A 27,449-nucleotide genomic window follows, 5' to 3' on the forward strand; every position below is an offset into this window, starting at 1 on the left:
AGGTAAGTGAAACTCCTACACCTCACATCAAGTTTTTGTAGGGGTGCAAGCCCCCCTTGCATCCCCCCACACACCCTGCTAACTATATATTCCAATTCAGAGATTGCACTACAGTGAGGAAAGGACTGAATTCCCAAACCGCACTGTACCACAATCTCTTAGCAGTACTTCCAGTTCGATATGAACTTTCAAACATGGAATGCTCAGTAACACGGACAATAAAACATCCGTCTTTTGATTTTCCATCTGCAGAGCATCTCCATTCATCTTTTTGATAGTAAACCTTTTTTTTTTTACTTAATTTCACTTAATTTAAGGGGCAAATGCAGCTCTATGTATATCAGAATTTGTTTGTTGTGGTTAACATTTTAACTTTTTTTTTCAACATGCCACTCCATTAGCATTCACAGATGATTTTTAAAGTAAAAAAGAACTACAACAGAGCAACTTTTGGTCTTCAAAGAAAGAAATAAAAACTGATGTATTCTTACTACATAGGCCAAATTATATAATAGGCTAGCACTTAGTAATTGATTTATTTATACGGTACATAGTCAATAATTCTCTAGCTAGTTTCATACAAAAGAATTGTTTGATATAAAGTATACATTTTTTTAAATTTTTTGTCTGCATGTGTTAGATTTTATCACCATCATTTTAGTTCATAGGTTCATAGGTTCATAGGTTGGTACTAGGCTATCAGCCCTAGGGCCTATACAAGCCTAGCCATAACAATTCCCTGGCTATTTCTTCCCACATTATTTACTTTCCTGGACCCCTGTCTAGCAGGGCGATTGACGTGATCCCTGGGGTGAATTTCCTTTCTCCCATCCAATCGTCAAGGTTCCTCTTGAAGAGGTCCAAAGAGGCACTCTGCTTAACATGTGCGGGCAATCTATTCCAGAGTCTGGGGAGTCTCTGGGTCAGGAACCTATCCCTCCAGCATGTTTTGTTTATTGTGATGACAAGGTTTAGATCCCTGGAGCGTATAGCTCTGAGGGATTGGGATTTCTTTAAGTGTAGCATGTCCAACAGCTCTGGGTTTGACATGGCCTTGTATGTTAAGCAGAGATCGCCTCTGAGTAGACGATATGCGACAGAGTATAGCTGGAGTTTTTTAAGGCGGTCAGCGTAGGGCATCTGCTTTAGGCCTGTGATTCTTTTAGTGAGGTATTTCTGAGGCCTTTCCAGTTGTTGCAGATGTCTTGAGAGGTACATACCAAATGGGGCGTTGTATTCTATAATGGGTCTAATGAGGGATGAGTACAATGGGACAATGACCTCCTTTTTTCTAGATGAAAAGCCCTTCGTGATGAGGTGTGCCACATAGAAGGATTTCTTGACTGTTGTGGCGATGTGGTTATCGAAGGTGAGACCACTGTCCACCTGTGTCCCTAAGTCTCTTATCACACTTTCTGTGTTTAGTGTACTGCCACCTATATGGTAATTCATGGATACATGTTTTTTTCCCAAAGGGGATAACAATACATTTCTTGGCATTGAGCTTGAGCCCATGGCTCTTGCACCAAGCATCTGTTTCTGTAAGGCCCTTTTGTAGAGTATCCACATCATTTGGGGATTCAATAATGGCTCCCAGTTTGCAGTCATCTGCAAACTTTGTTAGCCAGAGTCCCTTAATGTTGACCTGTACTTCAGAGAAGTAGATGCCAAACAAGAGCAGCCCCAGGACTGAACCCTGAGGTACTCCACTTGTCACTTGTCTGGAGCTGGATTTGGAGTCGGCTACTTTTACAGTATGGGTTCTATCAGTAAGCCATTTAGCAACCCATTGGGTGACATAGGGATTAATGCCCAACTTAGTAAGTTTATCTATGATTCCAGAGTGGGGGATGGTGTCAAAGGCCTTGGCAAGGTCTAGATAGGCTGTGTGGACCACCTTACCTTTGTCCATGGCTCTGGAGACTGATTCAAAGAAGTCAATCAGGTTCAGGAGACAAGATTGGTCCTTCACAAACCCAAACTGGGTGGGGTCCAGTGTTTGAAGGTTGCCAATGTCTTTGTTTATAAGTTCCATGATAATACGCTCCATGGCCTTGCAGATAAGGCTTGTCAGACTGATGGGACGGTAGTTTCCGGGATCCAAGGTGGATCCCCCCTTGTGGATTGGGATAACTGTAGCTCTGTGCCACTCAGTGGGCACGAAACCTGAGGTGAGGCTATGATTAAACATGACACTTAGGTGAGGTGCCAGTTCATATTGTAGTTCATGTAGTACACAGCCTGGGATGTCATCTGGTCCCATGGATGCTGTATTCTTGGCTTTAGAGAGTGCGTTTTGTACCTGTGTGGCCATTATTACTGGAATTTGACAATCTTCCGGTATTGAGATGGGCCATTTAGGGGGTGAAAGGGGGGTGAAGTTGGCACTGAATCGATCTGCCAGGATATTGGCAATATCCTTTGGATCAGTATATTTAATGCTATTCTGTTTTAGCTCAGAGCAGATCTGAGCATTGCCATTTAGATTCTTGACATAGTTATAGAATGCTTTGTGGCTGTCTTTGGAATCTTTGGCAATTTTATTTTCGTAACTAGCTTTGGAGGATTTTATGAGGCATCTCAGTTTCTTACTGAGGCTTGTAAGGGAGTTTTTTGCATCCTGGGATTAACTAAGAAGTTAATAAAAAGAAAAGAAAAAAATCCTATGGGGATAAAGGGGAGGACAAGTCGATTTCTTAACTTGTGGTTTCTTCACCACAAAGAAATTTGTTCAGTGAACTTACCAAAACAAGATATTTCATTTGTCACACATCTGTAAGTACATTTGCTATTTCCTGAATAATATATGAAAACTTTAACTAGTGCTGGTCAGTTCAGTAATAGTACATACTATTTATTTATTTACATTTGTTGACTAGGAGTGTCCGACTGCACGTAGGTCCATTTTCAGTGGAGGTCCGGGAAGAAAAGCTCCACAGTTAAAATATACAGACAGTAGTTACATTGGATTTACATAGCGATTAACAATTTGATTAACATACCAATTAATTACAAACATAGTTACAGATGAAGAACATAGTACATCAGTAGACAACTAGAATCTTTATCTGTGAACTACATAACAGACATTAACAAATGTTACAATAAGAAGGTCCTGCTGTATAATAAGTACTTGGCTTATGAGCATCCGAACTTGCTATAATCAAGGTAGTTAGTGGGGTGGAAAGAAAGGTAGTGGTTGGATGGGGTGGGTGATATTAGAGGTGGAGTTGCAAGGGCATAGCCAGCATGTTTTTTTGGTGCACTTTTAGTAAGGTTTTGAAGTGGGTGCATGATGGTATGGAGGTAATTGTGGGTAGGAGGGAGTTCTATAATTTGGCTATGGCACAAGAAAATAGTGCTTCACCAGCAGAGTTACTGGCTTTAGTGATCTGAAAGTGATTTTTGTTGCTGGATCTTAGTGGTCTGGTGGTGTGATAGGGTTGGAGTAGATTCTGGAGGGATGGGACATTAGTGGATGGTTTACAAGTTTGTGGGCGAGTGAAAGTTGATACCATTGAAGGAGGTGAGGGAGTTCAAGCCAGCCCAGTTCAGCAAGTGAGAGACAGTAGTGACTACGGTAGGATACCCCTGAGGTTAATTTGGCGATTTTGTTGTAGCAGGTCTCTAGCTTATTTAGATTGCATTGCCGTATGTTGGTATATATTGGAGAGGCATAAAGTAGGGTGGAGATAAGGTGGGAATTTGCTACTGAAATCTTTGCTGCTTTGGTGAGAAGTTGCTTATTTCTGTATAACAATCCTACTTTTCTTTGGACTTTTTTTATGGTCATGGATATGTGAATGTCAAATTTTAGTTTATTGTCTATTTCCACTCCTAGCAATTTGGTGTGTTTTGTTGGGTGTATAGTGGTGTTGTCTTTCGCTGTGATGTTAAAGTGAGAGTTGTTTTGAGTATGTTTGATGGGTTGGAAGATGAGTAGTTTAGTTTTGTTTGGGTTGAGTATTAATTGGGCATCGGATAACTAAGCTTCAACAGAGGAAAAGGCTTCCTGTGTGACTTTTTGCAGTTTGGGTAGGGACTAGGCTGAGCAGATGATGGTTGAGTCATCTGCGTATTGTATGAGTGTGCCATGTTTGGTGGCAGAGGCTAAATTATTGGTGAATCTAGATAAGAGTAGGGGTCCAAGGATGGATCCTTGGGGAACCCCTATGGAGACAGGTAGTTGGGGAGATATGTCATTCTGCCATACAATGGATTTTTTGCGGTCAGACAGGTAACTCTGAAACCAGTTGGTGACTGACTGAGAGAAGGATAGGTTATTGAGGACAGAGATGAGTTGTTTATGTGGGACCATGTCAAATGCTTTAGATAGGTCTAGGAAAGTACCAGAGGAGAGATAGCCATTGTTTTTATGCTGAAGAACAGTGTTAGTAAAGGAGAGTAAGGCAGTGGTGGTGGTATGGTTTGGTTGGAAACCATGCTGAGTATTGGAAAGGAGGTTGTTAGTAAGGAGGTAGGCTGAAACCTGAGAGTGAATGCATATCTCTAGTATTTTGGAAAGTGGAGAGAGAATAACTATGGGGGGATGATTGGTTAGTTCTGTGGAGGGGCCGACTTTGTGGAGGGGAATTATATGTGATACTTTCCATAGTGTGGGAACGTAACTTTCTGACAGAGATCGGTTAATCAAGATGGATACTGGGTAGGCCAGAGCATCAGTTGCGATTTGTAGGTATTCACTTGGGAGGTTGTCTGCTGCTAATTTGGTGGGCTTAGGTTTTCATGTTGGAGGTAGGTACAGGAGAAAAAGAGAAGGCAGTGGGGAGATTACTAGTTGAAGGTGTGAGTTGGAGGGGAGGGGTTTGTGTTGTTTAGCTAGTGATAGTATGGTTTGTGTGAAGTGTGTGTTGAATGAGGTAGCAATATTTTCGGAAGAGTGAGGGATGTTAGGAGGAAGGGTACTGACTTTACCTGGGTGGAGGATGGAGTTTATGGAGGACCAGAATTGTTTGGGGCTTTGTTGGGAGGAGTCTAGGGCAGACTGGTAGTATTGGAATTTGCCCTATTTTATTAGCTTTTTGACTCTACTGCGTAGTTCTAGGAATTTCTGTATAGTTGGGGGGGATTTGGTTTTGCGCCAGTGCTCCCAGGCTTTATCCCTGTTTTTCATTTCTGACTTAGTGGTTTTCTGTATCCATGGAGAGGGTTGTACTTTGGTTCTGGAAAGTCTTATGGGGGCATGGTAATTAAGGATGCTGAAGAAGGTAGTATTAAAAGATTTAACTGTATCATCAAGACTGAGGTACTTTAGAGGATGCCAGTTACATTCTTTGAGAGATGAGATGAATGTGAGTGGGTTAAAGTTTAGTTTTTTACGTATTTTACTGTAGATGACAGGTTCAGCTTGGAATAGGTATTTTTTGAGTAGGAATGTTGGGGATTAATCACTGAGGCTATCTGATAAGCAGCCTGTTATATATGACTGGGGGCTCTTACTGACTAGTATCCAATCCAGGGTAGTGCTGCTGGAGTTTTTATTTATCCTGGTTGGTGACTGGACTAGTTGGGTGAAGTTATGAAGGCTTACATGACGGGTTGGATGGTTGCCAGAACAGGATAGCCAGTCAATACTGAAATCACCAAACATTATAGTTTCTTGGGGGGATGGTGGGTAGACTAGCTGAGGAGGTTTTCTAGTGGAGGGATGTTTTGGCCAGGTGGGAAGTAGCATCCAATTATGCTGATGGTTTTGTTTTGGTTTATTTTGAGGTTGGTATATATTATTTCTTCATTGCCTGTTTGTGGCGCTGATGATTTTAAGATCTGGATGTTTAGATGTTGTTTAAATATTATAGCTACACCGCCTCCTTTCTTGTTTAGCCGGTCTACTCTTAGTATGCCGTAACCGGTAGGGAGGATTTGCTCACTGGTAATGTGAGGTTTAAGCCAAGTTTCTGTCAGGATGCCTATATCTGGGGAGTACAAATCTATGCTGGCATGGAGTTCATGGACTTTCTTGGATATAATTCTAATATTTAGGCTTAGTAGAAGGAAGTCACTTGGCTTTCTATTGGCTGTGATATGGGAGAAGTTGTTGTTTCTAGTCTGTTTATGAGGATTGGGGTTGGAGATGGTAGGGCCAGGGTTGGGGTGGATGTCTCCACTTAGGGCTAGTTTTGATATGCATGAGCTTATTAGTTTTCTCAGTTTTTGAATGTGTTTGTTTATTAGGGAAACTTTATGATTGTGCTCTGTGGTTAATAGGTATGGTGGGAGGGTTACTATGTTAAGTTGAAGGAATGCTTTATGTCTGAGAAATATAGTTGGTAGAATATGTTGGGGGTGCATAGGGATGGTTCTTGAGTTGGTGGGAGGGGAGCTGAGTGAGGGTGAGACATGAGTGGTGGTGTGAGTAGTAGTACAGTGGTAGTGGTTGAGTGGGGGGATGATGGAGCTTTGGTAGGATGTAAGATATGCAAGTAGAGTGCATGCAGTGAGAATAGGTAAGGTATGCTGATACATGTTAGCCTAGGAGGAGTGATAGTAGTGGGAAGATGGAGGCGGTAGTGTTGGGTTTACTGCCGTGGTTGGCTATTTGAAAGATGTGAGGGGTTTGTGAGTGTAATACAGGTAGGACCACTGGGGGCGGGAGAGAATAGGGGGCAGGGTGGGGAGTGAAGCAGGTAGAGACCTTGTTAGTAATGAGGGGGCTGGAAACAATCAGGTAGCAGAGTAAACTGATAAATGAACATATGTTAGTGAATGTGGAGACTCAGGTAGGTACCCTGTATTTCCACAAACTATCAGTTAGCTGTGCCCCAGTTCAGGCAGTTTTAATAAGCTCTATGGCAGAGCCGAGTATGAGGTGCTCAAAGAGTGGTTGTAGTTTTAAAAATGGTGCCTGCCACAGGTAATATTTATTAACTTTGGGATTGGCTTAAGGTAATAAACAGGGAAGGGGGAGGGGGAGAACAAGGGTGTGAGCAGGGAGTTCTTTTGTACTGCTGCTAATGAGTCAAAGCAAAGACAAGTTTGTGTTTAAGAAACAATCAGAACTGACCAAGGACTGCTCTGAAACTGTAAGTCATTTCTTAACCTTTTTCCAGGTGGAAAAACAGGATAACCTTGCATCAGTAGGCTACTGTGGTCTCAGTTTAAATTAACAAACACACAGTATTTATCAGTTATGGATACTATTTGCTAACATAAGGGAATAAGAGAGAAAGTGGAAGATGAGTGTGTGTGTGTGGGGGGGGGGGGGGGTTGAGCTGCTTACAAGCCAAAGCAGAGTGCTCTCCAGGGGATAATGAATATTGGCTCAAACAGGTAGACACATACTCAAAGTTAACTTTAGTTGTTTGCAGACAGTTCAGACCTGGACTGCGCTTTTCTTATAAGAATGATAAAGGTGGTACCGCAGTTGAATACTTACAGTGGTGTTAGGTCTAGAAAAGAAGAGTACAGAGAGGAGTAAGTACTTTTGAGATGGTAAAGATATATTATAAATATTACAAAAAACAAACTGAGCAAATAGCTACTGCATGCAGGAAAATCTGCCTTGAACCAACTACTAGTATATACAGGTACTGAGCCAATTGGAAAAACTTCAGTGAGAAGGGACCACAGCTGACAGTTATGCAGTCACAGATAAAAATATAGCGGGCAGCACTCTGTCCTGGGTCACTAATGTGATTCTATCCACCAGTAACAGCACAATTATATAGAAATGATTAGACACCAGTATGAGCTGTCTACACACAACACATTTACATGAATAGCGTTAGTGAACAAGGTGCAGCTATACAAACAGATCATACTATTATACTAAAAACAACTTTGTGCAGACAAACAAAATGCTAGCATGCTGCCAGTAATAAGGCTGGACATACTAATTATTTAATTCAAGGAATGTTATAATGAGTTATGCATTCAGAAAGCAAATACATTGCTGCTTGATTGGTTGCAAAAGATTCTGTCAGTGAGTTACCATAATAGAAGAATTCCTGTGCAGACACAGCAGAAATTCCCCAATTGTCTCCAGAGTCTTACATGTCAATGCTCAAATACAAGCATAATCCTCACTAAACTACTAAAAAATATCAAATGAATGGTATAATTCAAAAATAACAGATAATGTAAAATTTACCTCAAAGGTAGAATTCAAATCTGTACAAGGGATAACCCTCTCATACAAACTACGTAAGATACATAAAGCCTATAAAACTCACTATATAGTTACATAAAATTGCTCATTGAAGTCAATGGGAAAAATAAATTACAAAAAAAGAAATACAATCAAAATAGATACCTGGCGTACATGAGGATCTGGTTTGTGTGGAGTATGAAATATCTGACAGTTAATAAGTAGGATTAGGTCTTTCAGCTGTTAATAAGCTGCTTCCTCAAGTCCAGGGTTTAATTCTCTTTGGCTCCATTTGCCCGCTGTGTGACTTTGAATAAGTCACTTAACTTTATAGTGTTCTAGAGGTCTTGGGACATTGAGTTAGGCTCCTCAATGGCCTCATTGACTGCATGCCTACTAACTACATACTATAGTGTTAGGGAACTCCCCTCTTAATTTTAATTATACAAGACATTTAGTAAATCACACAGCAGACCTCAAGTATTATTTATTGGGATATACTGAAAATTTGTTTGTGTCTGCGTAAGTGGCAGTAATTACTGCAGCATGAAAACAAAAATCGTATCTTAAGAGCTCCTTTTATAAACCAACAGTTGATATTTGAGCAAGACTTCACATTCTATATACTTCCAAATTGATTAAATCAATGATATGATCATGAAATAACTCAGTCTGTTTCAGAAACTGATGAGGTGATAAAGTAGAATGTTTTGTTTTATTGGGCCTGTTAGTCTACACTTCGTGTAAGAAATAGTCTATGAAATTACATTTATACTACAGTAATAAGTTGATGTTTGCAGTTAAATTTCAAAGATGATAGCTAGTAACATCGTATATCTTCAGAATGTTTCACAACTATGTGCGGGTCAATGGATGTAACCTGTTGCATGATATGTAACATCAGATAATATTTTCACCCTCACTAAATAATAATGCAAAACCTATTTACCTTAGTAAAATTATTTTAATGGCATTTTCATTTGACAGTCCGTAAAGCATTATTAATAATCTTTTTCGAAATGCCATTTGTTATTGAAGTGATTACTGCACAGATTTATTGCATTTTCAGTCATATATAGATTTAGAATCTTTTACGCCTTAAAATGTTGGAAGGTTATATCCTGCAACCCTGTTCCAGTACATCGATATTGATTTAGCTATTTGAAAATGACTTTATATTGCTGTATTAAGTACACTTCCCTGTATGATCCAAAATGCTTCTGTTCATTTCTTTTTCATTGCATATATTCTCTTTTTGATAAAGAGACACACAAACAAGAGCAATCCTTATCTTAGAAGCAAAGAACCCAGCCTTGCAGTAGGAAATTCTAGAGAAAATTGTCTTAATTTGTTTTAATCTACATTTAGGAAGTACATTTTTAGCAGTATGCATAAACACTTGGCATACACCAAAAGTATTGCAGTAGTATAACATGCTAAAACTTGGTATTACTTTAGTGTTAAAATTTTACATAAGGTGCATGCATTTTTGGGTGAGGAGAGCCCTGTAGAGCCCTGCTCTATCAACTTTGTATGTGTTTCAAGGAGCTCTCCAGTGACTAAATGAAAACTGAATTTATAGGTTCATAGGTGTGCACAAAGCTAATGACGAGTAGGAACGTTTTAAGCCTAGCCATGCATCCCAAATCTCTGACAACTTCTGGTACCCTCGATAAGTGTAAGTAGGGGACTGGGAGATGAGACATTTACATACAGTGTCAAAATCCAAATATATTTGCAGTATATTTTCGTTTTGATCACTTTCCATCCTCTTGGTAGCATTGCATTAGAAATAGAAACCGCAGCACTTGAAACTGGGATCTTTGTTTGGGATTTGTGGAAGGCAGGACCATGATTTGCCTTACGTTCTAAGTCCGTCACAGTCCACCCTTGTGACAATGTAAAAACAGCAAAGCATAGGTTAGAAAAAGCTTTTGTTAGACTTCAGAGCATGGATAATAATGTTTATACTTTGTAAGTAGACATTTTTAGGACTAAAGTCAGGTCATCTGGCTTAAAAGTATCAACTGTTGCAAAGATGCAGAAGAACATGGCCAAGAGCTACGAAGTAGAATTCCTTAAAATGGGATGCAGGAAGAAATTCTCTGTAGAAGGAAAATATCAAAATCTTCTGAGTGGACTAGTCTGATTAAACATTAAATAATGAAGGTTTTGGATGGTCAGTAAGTCAGAGCAGTTGTGTAAGGCAGACATTAATTACTGAGAAAAAGGATCTTCCTTCAGATTTCCAAGATTGCATTATAAATTGTCAACAGCAGAACGACGTTGGGCATTGCAAGTTCTAGTGAAGAGATATGTGCTCTAAGCACATGCACTTAAACTCATAATAATATAAGTAAACGTAACACAAGCAAAAGACTGTTTATTACAGGAAGCAATTCCCTTGCACCCCTCCAATGGGAGACTTCACCTCTGAGACACCTCCATTACTTTACTATTAACACTCTGAGGTCGCTACACCTCTGTCAAAGATCAATCACTAAATGGCAGTGATAAACCACTCTTCCTATTTCTCCTGGAGGCTACTTAACTGTAGCATCCACTAAGTACTAATTAATGAACAGAACAGTCAAGCTTGTACATTTAAGAAGTAACAGTCACATCACCAACTAACACCTTGAGATGTTATGGCTGACCATTTGCCATACCAGCTCATATGATTCAAGCAAGTGACTGTAAGAGTGGAATACAAGCCATCTAACGTTAGACGAAATTTAGCAGGCATGTTAGTAGCTCACATGGGTGAAATTTACATCAGAAATTGTATTTTGTCTGACACACCAATTTGTGTTTTCTCTCATTTATGGGAAAAAAGAAAGTAAGGGATGAGACCTTATCTGTATGTTCTTTGTGTATTGCAAACATTTCTACATTCAGAAAACAAATTAAAGCAGATTATCAGACAAATGCTTGAGATGGTTTGGTCGTGAAACTATCAATAAGTGGACCAGGTGTATTGAACATCATTTATTTTTTTTTCTAAGAGAAGTGTTGAAAGTAAACTTGATGCTTAAAGGATGACCTCATTTTTCAATATGTCAAGCTGAATTTTGAAATATCTGCAATTCAAAAAGTCTTAGTATTGACAGTAATTTATGTGTCACTTTAATGATTCAGAAATGGAATAGCACATCTTTTTGCTAGTGGTCAGTGTGCACACATTGGAATGAAAAGTGCACAGAACAGCAAATGGTGCTTGATAAGATGGGGATCAAAATGCATGAATTGGCATACTGCAGTATGGCATTATATAGCCTACATACAGTAATAAGGAGCCACACTCTTCGAAAGGGTGAGCACAAATGTAATATTTTGTCCTGCAGGAAAGGACCAAATTACCTGCATGAGTACCACAACAGTGGCAGATGGGGGTATACAAGACCAAAGCACAGGGCAGTGACATTGGGCATCAGTAACAATACTTGGGAAGTTGTAACAGTACATCCTACATGTCAGTAACATATTATGACTAAGGAGAAAGTATACAATATTCTTAAGGAGCATGTCGATTCTAGGCACAACACAAATAGTGTTTAGCCAGGAATCTGAGGAGGGCTATATGCAGAAAGTTTATTACTATTCATTTATGTGTAGACACCTGAACTGTGCAGCATAAAAGGAGACATCAGATCACAGTACGGGCAAAGAAGGTTACATTAGTGTAAAGAAGTCGACATCCCAACTCAAAACGTTATGGTCATTACACATTCTTGAGTGCAAGTGCCCATCTGCACCTCAGATTGGCTGCACACTCCATGACTAATGCCCCACAAATACAACAATGTACAAAGTGGCACACTGGGCTTATATTTGATGTGCTGAGGCCAGTGCAGCTCACTCATGTATGGTGGCACATTTATAAAGCTCTTATACTAAAAACAGTGCCTGCACTAGACAGACAATGTGAGGGTAACATGACCTACTCAGAGTGAAGTGTGTGCATGCATACTGTGTGTGTGATTGTGTGTCCTTCTCTGTATGTATGTGTGTGAGACAAATGAAACCTTGTATTACAGGATAAGGTAACTCACTTTGAGACTCATGACACTGATGCTTGTCATAAAACTTAAGCTCTAAACCTACAGTACAAAATATTTCATTTGTTTCACACAAACACACACACACACACACACACACACACACACACACACACACACACACACACACACAAACACGCACATACATACTTAGACATACACACACACACACACACACACACACACACACACACACACACACACACACACACACCATATACATACTTAGACATACACACACACACACACACACACACACACACACACACACACACACACACACACACACACACACACACACACCATATACAGTACATATAATGTCCTATTCCATCTAAGACAGGTGTACATGTGATAACAAATCATATAGTACACACCACTCCTGGGCATCATGTACTATGATAACACAGCGTAACTTTCCACCCACAAAATTTTATGCATGTTGTTCATTTTCGTTTCATTTTTGCCTTCTGATATGCACAGCCACACTTATGAGTAGAGTCCCATCACATTCATGCCAAGGATAGCTGATGTGTGATGCTTACTATTTAAACGTTTGTGGTGCTTGCGGCTAATACTGTGTTGTCTCGATTGTGTAACTAGACAGGTAGGAGTTTTAAGTTTCATATTAGTGAACTTGTGTGTGTGGCTACAATATCGGGTACATATAGATTCATTGGGAGTATATCAGAAGAGTGAAAGTTCACAAGAACGAATGCTCAAACATCGAAAAATCACAAACATCAAACTTTATGTTGTGGGAGGCTGCGCCCCCCAAACCCCCTGCTAAATATATATTCCAACTCCGCGGTCACACTACAGTGAGGAAAGGGCAAATATTCCTATCCTCACTGTACTGCAACCCCAGAAATAGCGTTTCGATGTCTGGCATTTTCAATCGGAAGAGCGTTCGTTCTTGTAAACTTTCACTCTTCTGATATAGACCCAGATTCATTAACAGAGGTGTTCATAATGGTTAAGGTCTTCACCTCATAGACCCAAGGTGCAAGGTTTGATTCTGATCCCAGGTTATTGGTTACACTTAAAATGGCCCTACAGGGCAGTTAACCTAGTATTCACCTAATAACCTAAGAACCTATTCCTCTTTCAGGAACTGCCCACAAAGTTATTCCCATATGGGGTGAGACCCCTAAATCTACTACCCAACTAAGCAACAAGTTGTGCACCATTCCCAGATAGAAAGCATATTGTTTTCCAATTGTAGACAAGTGTCCTCTCCTGGACCCCATAGTCTATCGCTTCTGCTGGCCTATATGTTTCTTTGCCATACCTGAGATCATGCAAGGAAAGAACCTTTTTCCGAGTGTCATGTATATAGGTGGTTTCTCCCTTACAATAAGAAGTAATTGTTAGAAACTGTCATGACATCACACTGGCCAACATGACATGTCAGTGGCCAATACAGATCAGTTATGTCAACTTTTAAGCACTGTCAGCTCCTTTTCACAGTATGATGCACTGAACAACTTTTTCTTCACAAAAGTCTGTCAGTGAATGATCGCATCTATACCACATCTTCAAACAGTAGTTACACATGATAGAGACCTTGTTATTACTACTCAGTGAATGATTGCCATCTATACCATATCTTCAAACAGTGGTTACACATGATAGAGACCTTGTTATTACTACTCAGTGAATGATTGCCATCTATACCACATCTTCAAACAGTGGCTACACATGATAGAGACCTTGTTATTACTACTCAGTAAATGATTGGCATCTATACCACATCTTCAAACAGTGGTTACATATGATAGAGACCTTGTTATTAATACTGACCATTGTGTACCATCTTCAGTGCTTCATTTGTCAAATGGAGCATATATAGGCCCAGATAAGGTTTAGGTGGAGTGTGTGTACAGTGGGGCAGGCTTGCACAGAGTGCCTTGCATTGTATTGTCTTTGAATGGAGTACTAGGTGGGTATGGGGCTGTGGTTGTATGCGTCTGTGCTGACCCAAGTCAAAGTTTGCTGCTCTGACATGGGGCATTCACTTTGAGTTGCATTCTTAGATTTTATGTTTCTATGACATCCTTATTCATACTGTAGGATTAATTATTTATTTTTACATATGAGAATTGCTGTACCTTCATGGCATTAAGCCTATACTGTATAATTCCATCCTTTTGAAACACTGCCAGTGACTGAAACTGTGATTTGAAGGTGGAACAACTACACTACAGTGAAGTTAGCTCTAAGTTATCCAGACAGCTATGAGGACTGACATATCACAAGTTTAACAGCAAACTAGTTTTACTCATACTTAATATACTTTTACATTATAGGTTAGCCATTCAGTATTCCCAGATTATTTAATTCAGCTACAATGAGAGCTCAGCAATGCAGTTACTGTTATTGGGCAATCTTTTTCACATGCATAAGATGCATGCTATTATAAGGGGCGAATAACTATGCAGTTATTATTGCAAATATATGCAGGCTGCTTGCTAGAGGACTATTGCCCTTCTTTCTTGACTGATAGCCTATTATCTGTGACTGCTACCTGGTACAGGAATAAGTCTTTGTTATTTACATCATCGTATATCCATTCTTCTTAAATCCAATAGAGTCATTTACTAGATGAAAGATAACAGACTGTGTAGATTTGGATGCTTTATTCTGGCATCAGAAGATAAAACACAGCATTCCAAATGACTTAAATCTAAATGCTCAAAAACAAGTGGCAACACTGTACTCACAATACTATCATTCATTTTAGTCATTAAAAGGTATGCTACCAGTAAAAAATGTGGAAGGTGCTGCCATCTTTCAATTTCATTATCTATGCCATATCATTTTATTTTATTTGTATTTGTTAAAGAGGAAGAACATTCACCCACATGGACATTATTTAGACCCAGTCTGGGAGCACTGTCTGGTTAAGTGACCTACTTACAGTAACAGAGCTGACGGTAACAAAATCAAACCATACAACAGGAAAAATCTTATTAATAGCTCATAGCCATAATCTTGTGTGATACCTGCCAAACTGTTATATAATACTGTGATATAGTATTATAATATATTATATAGTCTGTTATAGTATAATATAATGTAATATACTGACATTTTGCCTATTTCATCTGAGGGTAAAATGTAGACTCCATAACCAATGACAATGCTAGCGGCTTGACTACTTCTTTAATCTTTTTAAATAATGTTATATGCAACTTCATATGGGATCTGAGCCACTTTTGCATGTCTCCATTCAACTGCTTTGCTAATCTTCCTTTACATACATAATCTAGCTAACATTCTACATGCATTCTTTACACGCACGCTTCCTGTACGTTTCTCCTGGGTGTAATGCCATGGATATATAAACAATCTCTTGAGTTTAGCTAAGCTCCATGTCTAATGAAACATACTTTGTCATTCTTGCTTCTTCCACAGCTATAGAAATTGTAAACATCTTTGTCTTTCTTACATATGTCAAAACACTTTCTTATCCATTTATCTTTATCTGTTCTATATGTTTTATACACACAGTTGTCATCATTTTTCTTACTTGAAATTTCCTCTGCATTCAAAACATTTTATTCTCTATTACCTTAGTTGTCATAATTTTTCTTACCTGAAATTTCATCTACATTCAAAACATTTTACTCTCCATTACTGTTTCTCTTTTTTCCAGTACAATAACCTTTTCTTTTTACCAAAAAAAAAAAAAAAAAAAAACCTTCTGGTAAAAAAACACTAAGGCTCCTTCTTTTTCTATTATTCTCTTAACTGAAGCATCAACATGCAACGTTTAAGGTTCTCATGAGCTGTCCTCTGAAACATTCCATTCTATAACCATTTGATTGCTTTATCTCATCTACCCTACTATTCTGTATTCCTCTAGCAACATGTTAAACTGTGTGATTTGTTCTACTTAAGCTGCCGTTATTCTCAACTGTGGTTGGTACATTAGAATTGTTTTTTTTTACCTTCACAGATTCACTTCCTCAGCCTCTCTGTCTAGTTCCAGAATAGTATTTACTCTGTCGAAAGATGTTTGCATCAAAAATACCGGCTCTTTGCAGAACTGATCAAGCATGTGCTTTAGCTTTGAACCCCTGACATAGCTACCTTTATTTTATCAAACATATTATGTGTGTAAGTATTCTTTTGGGACCTTTGGGCTCAGGTCAAGACATAACATCTAATGCATCAGAAGTGCTATTCCACACCTTTCACTCAGATAATTTATTATAAATTGTAATAATGGATGATCAAACAAAGCTGTAGTGAAAGGGCATTATATAAAAGAATGGAAATGCTACAAAATACATTTTCAAAATGGTTAAATACAATACATACCCTGATGATTTGGAGGGTAGCCTAGACTAAGGGTCTGGGCAAGAGACTTCATTAACATCTATGAACTCAAGCAGCTGATGGTGATATGTGGACAGAAAACTAAAAATTACTTCATGTCAGACAGAATTGCTTTACTGAAATTACTGTGCATTCTGCATTACTATGAGTAAGAAAAATATATACAATGGGGATGAACCTGTGATGCCTTCTTCCTTTCTGGCATTACACTATTGTATACATCAATGCCAAGTGGGAAGATACCAAACCAAATCATTCATATGCTTTATGTTACTCATTCCACCAATATATATATACATATATATATATATATATATATATATATATATATATATATATATATATATATGGGTCTAGCACTGTTGAGCGAAAGCTCGTTTCAGCAAAACCAAAATGGGCAAGCACACTTTCGTGCTAAAGTGAGCTAAAAAAAAAAGACAGAATGGCTGTTGCTGAGATTGCGGTACAGTGGGGATAAGGGAATATTCTCTTTTCCCCACTGTAGTGTGATCTTGGAGTGATAATATAAAAGTGGGGGGGCTTGCCCCCTTGTATAAGCTTGTTTACTGTTTTTTTTTTTTTAATGTTGTGTTTTGGGTTTTTTTTGCAGACTTTCGTGAAAGTGTTTTTTTGGTGAAAAAGCACTTTTATGGAAGTGTGCTCGATCAGTTCAATTTCGTTGAAACATGTCATCCGTTATTAGTCCTAGACCCATACATATATATATATATATATATATATATATATATATATATATATATATATGAAATGTCATTAGTTTCAGATTTCTCTACCTTTTTTATTTAATAACTTATGTTGTAAGAAAAGAAATGCCATGTCATCCTCTTTAAAAGCAGATGATATAATTTCTTGATACAGATCTCTTTAAACAAAGAAAAAAATGCATACAGTTTTAGAACAGTATATTAAGCAAACATTTGTTCTTGTGATGGCAGTTATGATTTGTTTTTCTAGTGACCGAAAAGTCTCTCCTGACTGAAGAATTGACAAATGGCATATCATTCGTCATATCTGGATGTTCATCTTTTTACAAATAAATCATGTTTTACATAAGAAGCATAACCCTTATTGTGGCAGATTGACAAGCAGCCAGAGAGCTACATCAAATTATGACTCTGAAAAAAACTTGCAGTAGGATTAGAATGATTCTATGCCAAAGATTACATTTGGAATTTTTTTTTTAGACAATGGATGATAAATTACGATACATCAGGTGGCCATAAACCAAATAATGATCACACACCTTTCCTGGATCATTAACAGACTGGTGCATTAAATAACTACTAGAACCATCAGCATAGCATTCCATGCAAACAACTAATGTTGTTACAGATGATGGCTGAAAATACTGTAACAGAAGTGCACTCATGCAAAACCGAGGCCTGCAACTATTGTGAATTGTATGCTGCCACACATGCATGTTTTCCTGACTGTCAATATGAATGCAATTCTGCAGGATTTGTACTCTAGCATTGCGACAATATGTCTTTTTTTCTGGAAAACATATAGTAACATGAAACAGTAAGCTTCCTCTGGGCTGTAATCTCAACAGCATCATTTTACTGCAGTATGATAAAGTGGCACCTGACATTTTCCTATTTCAGTAGCCATAAACTTGGGTAAAATCATTACCTTACTATGTCCCAGAAATGATTAAATGGACAAACACTGGGGAATAATTAGTTCCTGTTTACAAAAAAAAAAAAAAAAAAATGTAATAAAGAAAAGGCATATGAGGCATGGCTTACCAGTTTTTGTTTTCTCATCCACTGTGTACTTAATAAAGAGATTATTTAACATACTCTGCAAAAATCAATGTGAACAAGTGTTTTTGAATATAGTCAGGACTGTTGTAAACTGTGAGATGCTGTTTAATAAAGTTTGCATAAATTAAATATTGTATAAAATATTGACTAAATCAGTTATTAGTATGATAAATTCATTTTCTTGGGAGTTGTGAATGAAAAATGAAACAGCTAGCCTAGTGCATTATATACAGAATCATGTTGGCAGTAGAGGTTATGTTCAATTACCAATGCAAATATGTATTACAAATTCTACAAATATTACAATGAGTGGAAGACAGACTTTTTATCTTGGCATATTAATACGAAGTATAAAGAGTTTGTTAGATGTTGGTACAAAATAACACACAGATGAATAAAAGAGGTGGGAAATGATAGACGTATGTAACAAAAGTAATTGCGACATGACCATTTAATGAGTAACCAGAACTGTATACATATCAGTGAGCTAGTACTTTTCTAGGGTAAGCCAGGACTCAAGAATATGACACGTTAGATATGTGTTTCAATACAACTCTCCAGGTCATGAATATGTACTTTGTTTCCTAGAATAATTTTCATTTTGTTGCTAAACTGAGTTTTTGCCATGTTTTCTATAACACTAAGTCGTATGTAGTTAGTCAAGAAGAATTCAGTACACAGGGCAAGAACAGTAGTCCTCATTGAGTGACAGATTTAGAATTACAGTCATCCAGCATGGAAGGCACATCATATCCAGTAGTGAGCTGCAGAATAAGTAGAGATGCATGAATATGCATGCATAAAGGCCAGAGAATGATTTATAGTTGTTTCCATATGTGTAGCAAAGCAAGGCAGAGGAGCATGGCACAAAGCATTTAGACAGGCATTCTAAGAGTTCTGAAAATTAGCCGAGCAGCACTCACAGTTACTGCTATGATGGCAGTAACTATAAATCACCCAGAAAACAATTATAAAAAAATTATATAAGAAATCATGCTTTAGTTTCTCCAAGTCTTTTGGGTTTTTAATACCATGATGGGAATGGACCCCTTTCCAAGTCAAAGTATTTTTAAAGTTCATGAAGTTAGAATTGCTTCAGTCTTTGATGTTAGTTAAAAATGTTCTACGCAGCACCCTCAATTTGCCCAGTTACTTCTGCAGTTGTATGGAGTTACGTGTATCAGTAACATATCTAAGTATGATTTTAAATTCTTTTTTTATAAGACCCATTGCTTCTACTGCTCTTGGAACTGTCTGGGTATCCTTCTTCCATATTGCCCTTGTTTCTGCCTGTAAATTCTGGTATTTTATGACTTTGTGTCTCTGTATGTAAGGCACTGTAGTCACTGAGTATAGCAATTTAAATGATCGATGCTACTTTTGTCTTCTTTTCATGGACTGCTATATCTGGTTTTCTCACTTCTGTTTTTTTTTAACTGTTGGTAATGGGTGATCCCAATGATATAAACTTCATCATTTTCTATAATGCTCTGTGGATCATGTTTCCAGTGTTTTTCACCTACTTCAAAATTATAATGTTTTCACAATCCCCAGTGCAACAGTCTTGCCACATTATTATGCCTTTCAGTATACAGTCTTTCTACCATTATATATCACAATCAACAACAAGATGTGCTAATTTTATCATCTGTCCATTTGGTCCCCAAATATCACCTGTGAGAACTGTGACATGATATGTAGGACCTACATAAAGTCATGACACTAGTGAGCATGATTCCTGATTTATGATTCCACATGCATATTAATCTTTGCATATGACCCCAAACCAGGTTAAGTATCTAACTAAAATCATTGCTGGCCCTAAGTTCACATATGCAGCAGTATGGACAGCTAGCTCAGGGGATGCACATGCACGACGGGGTGTCAATCTGTAACCCTGCAGATGACATGTGATTATCATAGCCACTTCTTTACTTTTTATGCAGGACAGCCACATATCAGCCCTGATGCTTACATTTGGAATACACTTATGCTATAGCACCTCACCAATGCAGGTATCATAGAGCATGGCATGATAACTACTAATGCAGAATTGTCACAAATGATACCTGCTGGCACTGCTGTGGGATCTTTTCACTCACAAGGTTATGGAGTGTAAAATCAAGCAAAAACTGAGTGAAGAGATAGATACTAGGACCCACATGTAGAAGAGTATGCATAAAGCAAAAGGAAGGCACCGACAAGGCTCAGGAATAAACTTTATTTGCATATTGTCTACTCTGAGGTGATCTCTGCTTAACATACAAGGCCATGTGAAACCCAGAGCTGTTGGACATGCTACACTTAAAGAAATCCCAATCCCTCAGAGCCACATGCTCCAGGGATCTAAACCTTGTCATCACAATAAACAAAACATGCTAGAGGGATAGTTCCCTGACCCAGAGACTCCCCAGACTCTGGAATAGACTGCCCATACATGTCAAGCAGAGCACCTCTTTGGCCCTCTTCAAAAGGAACCTTGATGATTAGATGGGGAAAAGGAAATTCACCCCAGGGATCATGTCAGTCGCCCTGCTAGACAGGGGTCCAGGGAAGTAAATAGTGTGGGAAGAAATAGCCAGGGAATTGTTATGGCTAGGCTTCTATAGGCCCTAGGGCCGATAGCCTAATACCAACCTATGAAACCTATAAACCTTTTTATTAGAGTGAGTGCTTTCAAATCAAACAAGGATGTTTCATCAGACTTGTGGTTACACCTTACAAACACTCTTAAATAGCATATTGGTAATTAGTCAATTAACTATTAACCATCAAAAATTAAAAGCAATCAAGCAATATAAATAGCTAAACAATTGTAAGAAAGTTAAAATCGTCACAAATACATAGAAGCATCTACACTTATAAAACATTTTTAAAAGTACCAAAAATACTATATACAATGATGTCAAAATAGTTCACATGTAAAAACATATATGCTGACTACTTAAAATGTATGCATATATGTATCTCTATAGTAATAAATATGTCAACCTCAAACTAATGTGCCAAAATACTTTAATGTTTCAACGGTCTGTCAGTTAAAAATGGTTTCAGTGATACCTTGTCATTTTACCCATATGCTTTATCTGCCTGTAGCCTTATAATCCATCTCATCTCTGATTTTTCAGTTTTGCTCTTATAATTTCCTAACCCATAACGTCTGTGGGTATAGTATATTGCTCTTATAATTTCCTAACCCATAACTTCTGTGGGTAAAATCTAAAACCATGAAAGAGAACTTGTGTGTGGGATCAACATTATGTACATGTCTAGCTAATGCTTTTGTCTCATCCTCACGGTTTATTGCATATAAATATTCTCTAACACATTCACATAGTGAACGGTTAGTGTTACCTACATAAAATGAGGGACATTTACAACAATAAGCCAGATAAACTAAATCTCTGGTTTTACAGTCGGCATAATGGGTAAATTCATAAACCGTTTCAGTTGTTGGATGAATAAAAATATTTCCCTTCCTCTGAGAGACTATTTCTTGTCTGACTTCTTTATCATAGCATAGTAAGTGCTTCAGTTTTTTACTGTTCTTATATGCATAACCAGGAGTATTACCTAAAATGCTGACCGACATCAGCTAGCATTAATATATTCCAATTCTTGGCTATAACTTCTCTAACTAAGGAAATATTAGCTGAATAAGAAATTACTATTATACACCTAGTTCTGTTGCTGTCACAAGCGTCATTTATTACAGGTGGCTCTGTTCTCCTATCTCTGTAATATTGTTGACCTTTGCCTTTTCTATTAATAATATTCTTGTCCATCAGTACAACACAATCTTTGTGTTTATAACCCCTTTCTCTAAAATCTGGCTACAATTGATTTAATGCCATCTCACTTTTTTATCACTAGTAGTAAGCCTAGACACTCTTAAACCTTGTCCTTCTATAAGGTTTCTATATACATGTGGAGGGTGCATGCTCTGTCTATGAAGTATAGTTCTCTTCCTACAGGACTTTCTGTGCATGTTTGTGGTTATATGATTACCTTCTTTAAAAATGATAACATGTAAGAAGTCTATTCTCCCTGTTGACCACTGTGCTGTGAAACTTGAGAAATCAGTGGAAGAATTTATAAATTCATTAAATTTAATAATCTCTGATTTGGTTCTTTTCCACAATAAAAAAATGTCATCAACAAATTTTTTATAATACAACACCTTACTGGAACAGTCAGAGTTTTGTAAACCAAAATTGTTTTCTATTGGGCCATAATGATTTTACCACAGGAGTTTGCACACGGAGTACCCATGTCAACTCCTTTCCTCTGTAAATAATAGCCCCCTTTATATATAAAAAAACATTGTTGTTCAATATGATGTCTAATAACATACAATACAATAAAAGTACATTCCCTGGATATCTGATTACTTAACAAAAAACATCTAACAAACTCAAGTCCATCTTCACTGGGTATTGCAGTGAATAGCGATGTGACATCAAGAGTAACTAAAAACATATCAGAGGTATAAACACCAGAAGAAAGAAACTGTGAGAGGGAATACAAAAAATATTCGGAGTCACATATAACAGACTGCATATTATTGGTAATTGCATGTAATTTATTTTCAATAAAAATAGACATTGGTTCTGTGCACCACCTTTTACTTGACACTATAGGTGTAAGGGGAGGATCATGCACGTCTTTAAGTATTGTAGGCAAACCCCTAAATGTAGGAACAAGGAGTGTCTCTACTATAAAGTAGTTACATAAATCTATATCAATAAAGCCACTCATTAGACAATCATACAGATCCGCTTGTATATTTTTACAACACTGAAAAATCAGAGATGAGATTGATTATAAGGTTACAGGCACATAAAGCATGGGCTAAATGACAAGGTATCACTGAAACTGTGTGACGTCCACGCCTGATTTGGTGAGTGAATAATGTTTTAAGGATATGTCTTTGATGTGCACATTGTATTCCTTTTTGCCTGTATAATTAAAGTTGAGAAAAGGGTCTAAAATAAGGAGTGAAACAAACTATGATCCAAAATTTCAAAATCGACTCACTTGTTGATTCATTTAAATAGAAATCAGAGAATCTGACTTGGAAGTAGGATATTGGAATCCATCTATGAAGCTAACCCCAGGGGTGGTAATTAAGTGGTTGGTAACCACATGACCCATGTAGCCCAATCCAATTCAGCTGCATGGAGTCACTACATGGGTTCACCATCTGCAAGGCAAATAGTTGTGCCTTAGTACTGTGTCACAAGAGTTGCAAGCAGGAGTAGGATAGCTTAAGCAGGACTAACCCTGGGAGTAGAAACTTCCTTTTGGGACTAAGAATCTGTGCTGACTGTTAAGGAAAAAGCCAAAAACTTGTGTTGGAGATTCAAAAGTATTAGGTAAGTATAGCTAATCAAACCTCTACCCACTGCATTAGTTCTGGAACCAAACTTCTTAAACTAGGGCAGTCTCTCTCTCTCTCTCTCTCTCTCTCTCTCTCTCTCTCTCTCTGATGCCGGATTAACACTTATATGGTGTAATGGGCAGGTGTGGAGGCAATGGGCAGGTGTGGAGAGATACTTTCAAGCCCTGGGATGGGTCCTGGACAGCTATAGTGTGTGCCAGTAGAAAAAGATTTGCTTTAATGTGATTGTGAGTTGTAGAAAGGATAACTCTTGACAGCAGAGTGCGCATATATGCCTACAAATTATTCAAAGTATTTCAATTTGTTGGACACCATAGGGATGTTTCTTGATGGAATAATATCTCCTGATTCAGTGGTCTTACTATGAAACTTCAGAGCTCATGTGAAGATTAATGGAGGGCTGTGACTCATAGGAATGTCTCGACTGTTCTGAATTGTTTATGGACTTTTGTGCTGGTTATGAGATGTTTACAAAGAACACCACTTTATAAAACAAGGCAGCTTTTGTATATATAGCACCAGATCACCCTAGGACAAAGGCCAGTGATGGTTTTTGTAGTTGTGTCAGCAGATCTCAGGTGGGTATTTTGCAGATTCAGATCAGAGAAGAGTTGCCAACTAATAATGACTTGGTGGTGAGTAAGAACTGACAGCAAGGGCAGCAGCTGATCAGCCCTTTAAGACCAAAACATATAATGAAGGTGTCCTGCGAATATGTAGCACATGCTATTCTAATTCCATGTCCAGAATAGCCATATCATGGTGAAGTTTAGGGACACGGAGTCTGAATGGACCCTGTTATAGAAACATATGTGATACAGTCTATATCCGGTAGTCCGAATTGGTCAGAATGGGAAAGATGAAGATTTTAATTGTACTTCTCATCTGTTTTATGAGAGTTAGTAAACACCACTCCTGTTCAAGACCTCATTAGATAGGGTTCCCACCTACTCTTGTTTCATAAGACAGTCTTGATTTGGGCAGTTGTGTCACATGGGGGAAATATGACTAATCTGTTATATTTTCTTAGAACTATATTAAGTAGTATTCCAGTAAATGATGCGGAAAAGTCTAACAATGTACCTGAAGAACATTAATAACACATAAAACAAAAGAGGGAATTAAAAGTCTAAATATGTGTTCTTCTTTTCTTTCTAAAAGAGTAAAGAATAGATTTTTGAATAGTTGATGGTGTAGGTTGTCATGAAAAACTCCACATATAAGAAAAACCCTTCCAATTTCAAAATCTGAAAAAGTAGCAGTGCTATCAATATTGTAAACAGTGGCAAAGAGATGGAGCCAAAAAGTGGCCAGAGGTTGTCATGGTGGTATCCACTGTCAGGCGCCATTGCTAAGGGAAGCCATAAAGGTAAAGAAATAAAGAAACTTTCTAAACTTTCTATACAGTTTAAGCAGGTAATTCTCTGGATCTGACCTACAGGTATCAAAGGCTAGAAAGACAGTAGTTCTTGTAGTCAGTGAAGCAAAGGCCTGAGTGTAGGCATGGTTTCCCAATCCATATAAAACAAAGTTCATCCGTCTCCATATTCAAGCATGACTTGGATCTCTGGATGGGAACAGAAAATGAAGTCCAGAATTGCCCTTGTACTACTAGTGCACAGATGCAGTTCCTAAATGCTTAATCCCATGCATGTGCCCCCTCCCAAATTATCTATAGTATGCTCCCAGTTACTTTCATTAGGGCCCCCTCCCAAATTATCTATAGTATGCTCCCAGTTACTTTCATTAGGGCCCCCTCCCAAATTATCTATAGTATGCTCCCAGTTACTTTCATTAGGTCTAATATATAATTGTCAACAATGGGATTGGTAAAGCCAATCTCTAACCAAATGGGATAGGCTAATTTCAGGACAAAACGGGAAACTGGCTAGGCTCAAAATGGCCCACAAGGGCAGCTAGTCTAGTACTTAACTATCATCCTGTCTAGATCAGAAGTTATTGTTCTCTCTGGGAAAAGTGTGGCAAGCCCTCAGCAGATAGGGTTGCCATGGGGAACAGCTTATTCATGAGTTAGGGTAGAGGGGATTGAGCAATGGATGGGAAGCCATGTCAGTACTACAGGTGTTGCACTGCATGGTGGTGAATCAACTGAACAAAATAATAACTCAAAAACTTGTAAAAGCAAAAAAGGCGAAAAACAAGTCAGAATACAGTACAAACAGAATTTAATAAAATGAGCGCTTTCGGAATAGTCAATGCTCTTCCTTCATCAGATCCAAATACAATACATTTACATGGTTTTATAGTGAAACCACGTTCCAATTAAACAATTAATAAAATCACATGTTGTAAAAGCTTAAAGTAACAACCAACTTCACATCCCAAAGCATAATATGGTCAATATACTCAAAATAGTAGATCGAAATTACTTCCATTAGTCTACCCTTAAATAAAAATTGATTATATAAAATTTGTTTTAAACAGCTCATGGTGGTGAATCAACTTTGACTCAGGACAGTCAGTTTGTGTTCCCAACTCCACATAATGTTCTGAACTTTGAGCACTAAATGAATGCATGAGATCACAATTGCAAGTGCTGGGATCACTCTCCAGGACAGAGGTAAGAAGAGCTCAGCCATTTGGAAGGATCCTGGAATAGGATCACTGCTCCTCAGGACTGAGAGGTGCCAGTTGAGGCAATTTCAGAACCTACTGAGGATGCCTCTTGGGAAGTTCTTAAGGGATACCATGCTCAGACAGATACATGTAAGAGAGACTATCTATCTCTTGTCTGGCCTGTTAATGTCTAAATAGTGCTCAGAAGGATGTAAAAAAAACAGTGACAGTCATTAGGATAAGTGATTTAGAAAATGGATGGATGGATGGATGGATGGATGGATGGATGGATGGATGGATGGATGGATGGATGAACAGACAGATAAATGGATGGATGGATTGATGGACAGATAGATGGATGGATGGATGGATGGATGGATGGATGGATGGATGGATGGATGGATGGATGGATGGATGGACAGATAGATGAATTGATCAATGGACAAATGGATGGATTTTTTTAATATTTGCAAACCTGATATAGATTCTGTAATAATGACAAATGTATTTAATTGTAAAATTAACAGGAAGAAATAAACATATGAACCACGGAAGCACAAAACAACAAGGTTCACCCACTCAGGCAAACTGCTACCTTCATGTCTTAGTAAGGCATGATATCAATGGACAGCATTCTACAATTTCAATTATGCTGGAATCTCACTAACACATTTGATTAATATTTATCTCGCCTACAAACAAACATAATTCTATATTATGATTCTGCAATTTACCCATTGTTACCACAGTAGAAATACCTTCTGCAGCAAGCAATGCAAGGTCACTATCTTACTTACCTCAATTTTTTAGTATTTAGAGTTTTTGTCTGAAAAGCTTGGTGGACATTGAGAGTTCAATAAACACAATTATAAACTGAAAGCTGATTGGTATGGGGCCTGCCTGGTTGTTCAGCAGTACATGCTAACTGTAAATAGAGGATTACACAGATGAAGGCATCAGCAGGAAGGAGGCAAGCTCCCGAATGACAAAACAAAAGAGGAGAAAGTGCTCTCAACAAACTAGTAAAATAATGATAAATAAATATCATAACATAAAATAAAATCTACCCATCAGTACATCAATGCCACAAAAAAGTATAAACATATCAAATACTGTCAGACAGTGTTATAATGCTAGCAGTGACATACTTAAAATGCATTGTCAAAGCATTTCAG

The 27,449-nt window shown here is 37.9% G+C and overlaps 1 protein-coding gene across 1 annotated transcript in view; it reads right to left on the reverse strand.

Annotated features, from left to right (window-relative positions):
• The window catches only part of GRID2 (glutamate ionotropic receptor delta type subunit 2), a 4,699,489-nt gene that overhangs the window by 2,900,176 nt on the left and 1,771,864 nt on the right, over positions 1 to 27,449 (reverse strand). The gene's annotated exons all lie outside the window — the stretch shown is intronic.

The sequence above is a fragment of the Protopterus annectens genome, chromosome 2.part0 (genome assembly GCF_019279795.1).
Source record: "Protopterus annectens isolate FY-2018-M chromosome 2.part0, PAN1.0, whole genome shotgun sequence".
Classification (NCBI taxonomy): domain Eukaryota; kingdom Metazoa; phylum Chordata; order Ceratodontiformes; family Protopteridae; genus Protopterus; species Protopterus annectens.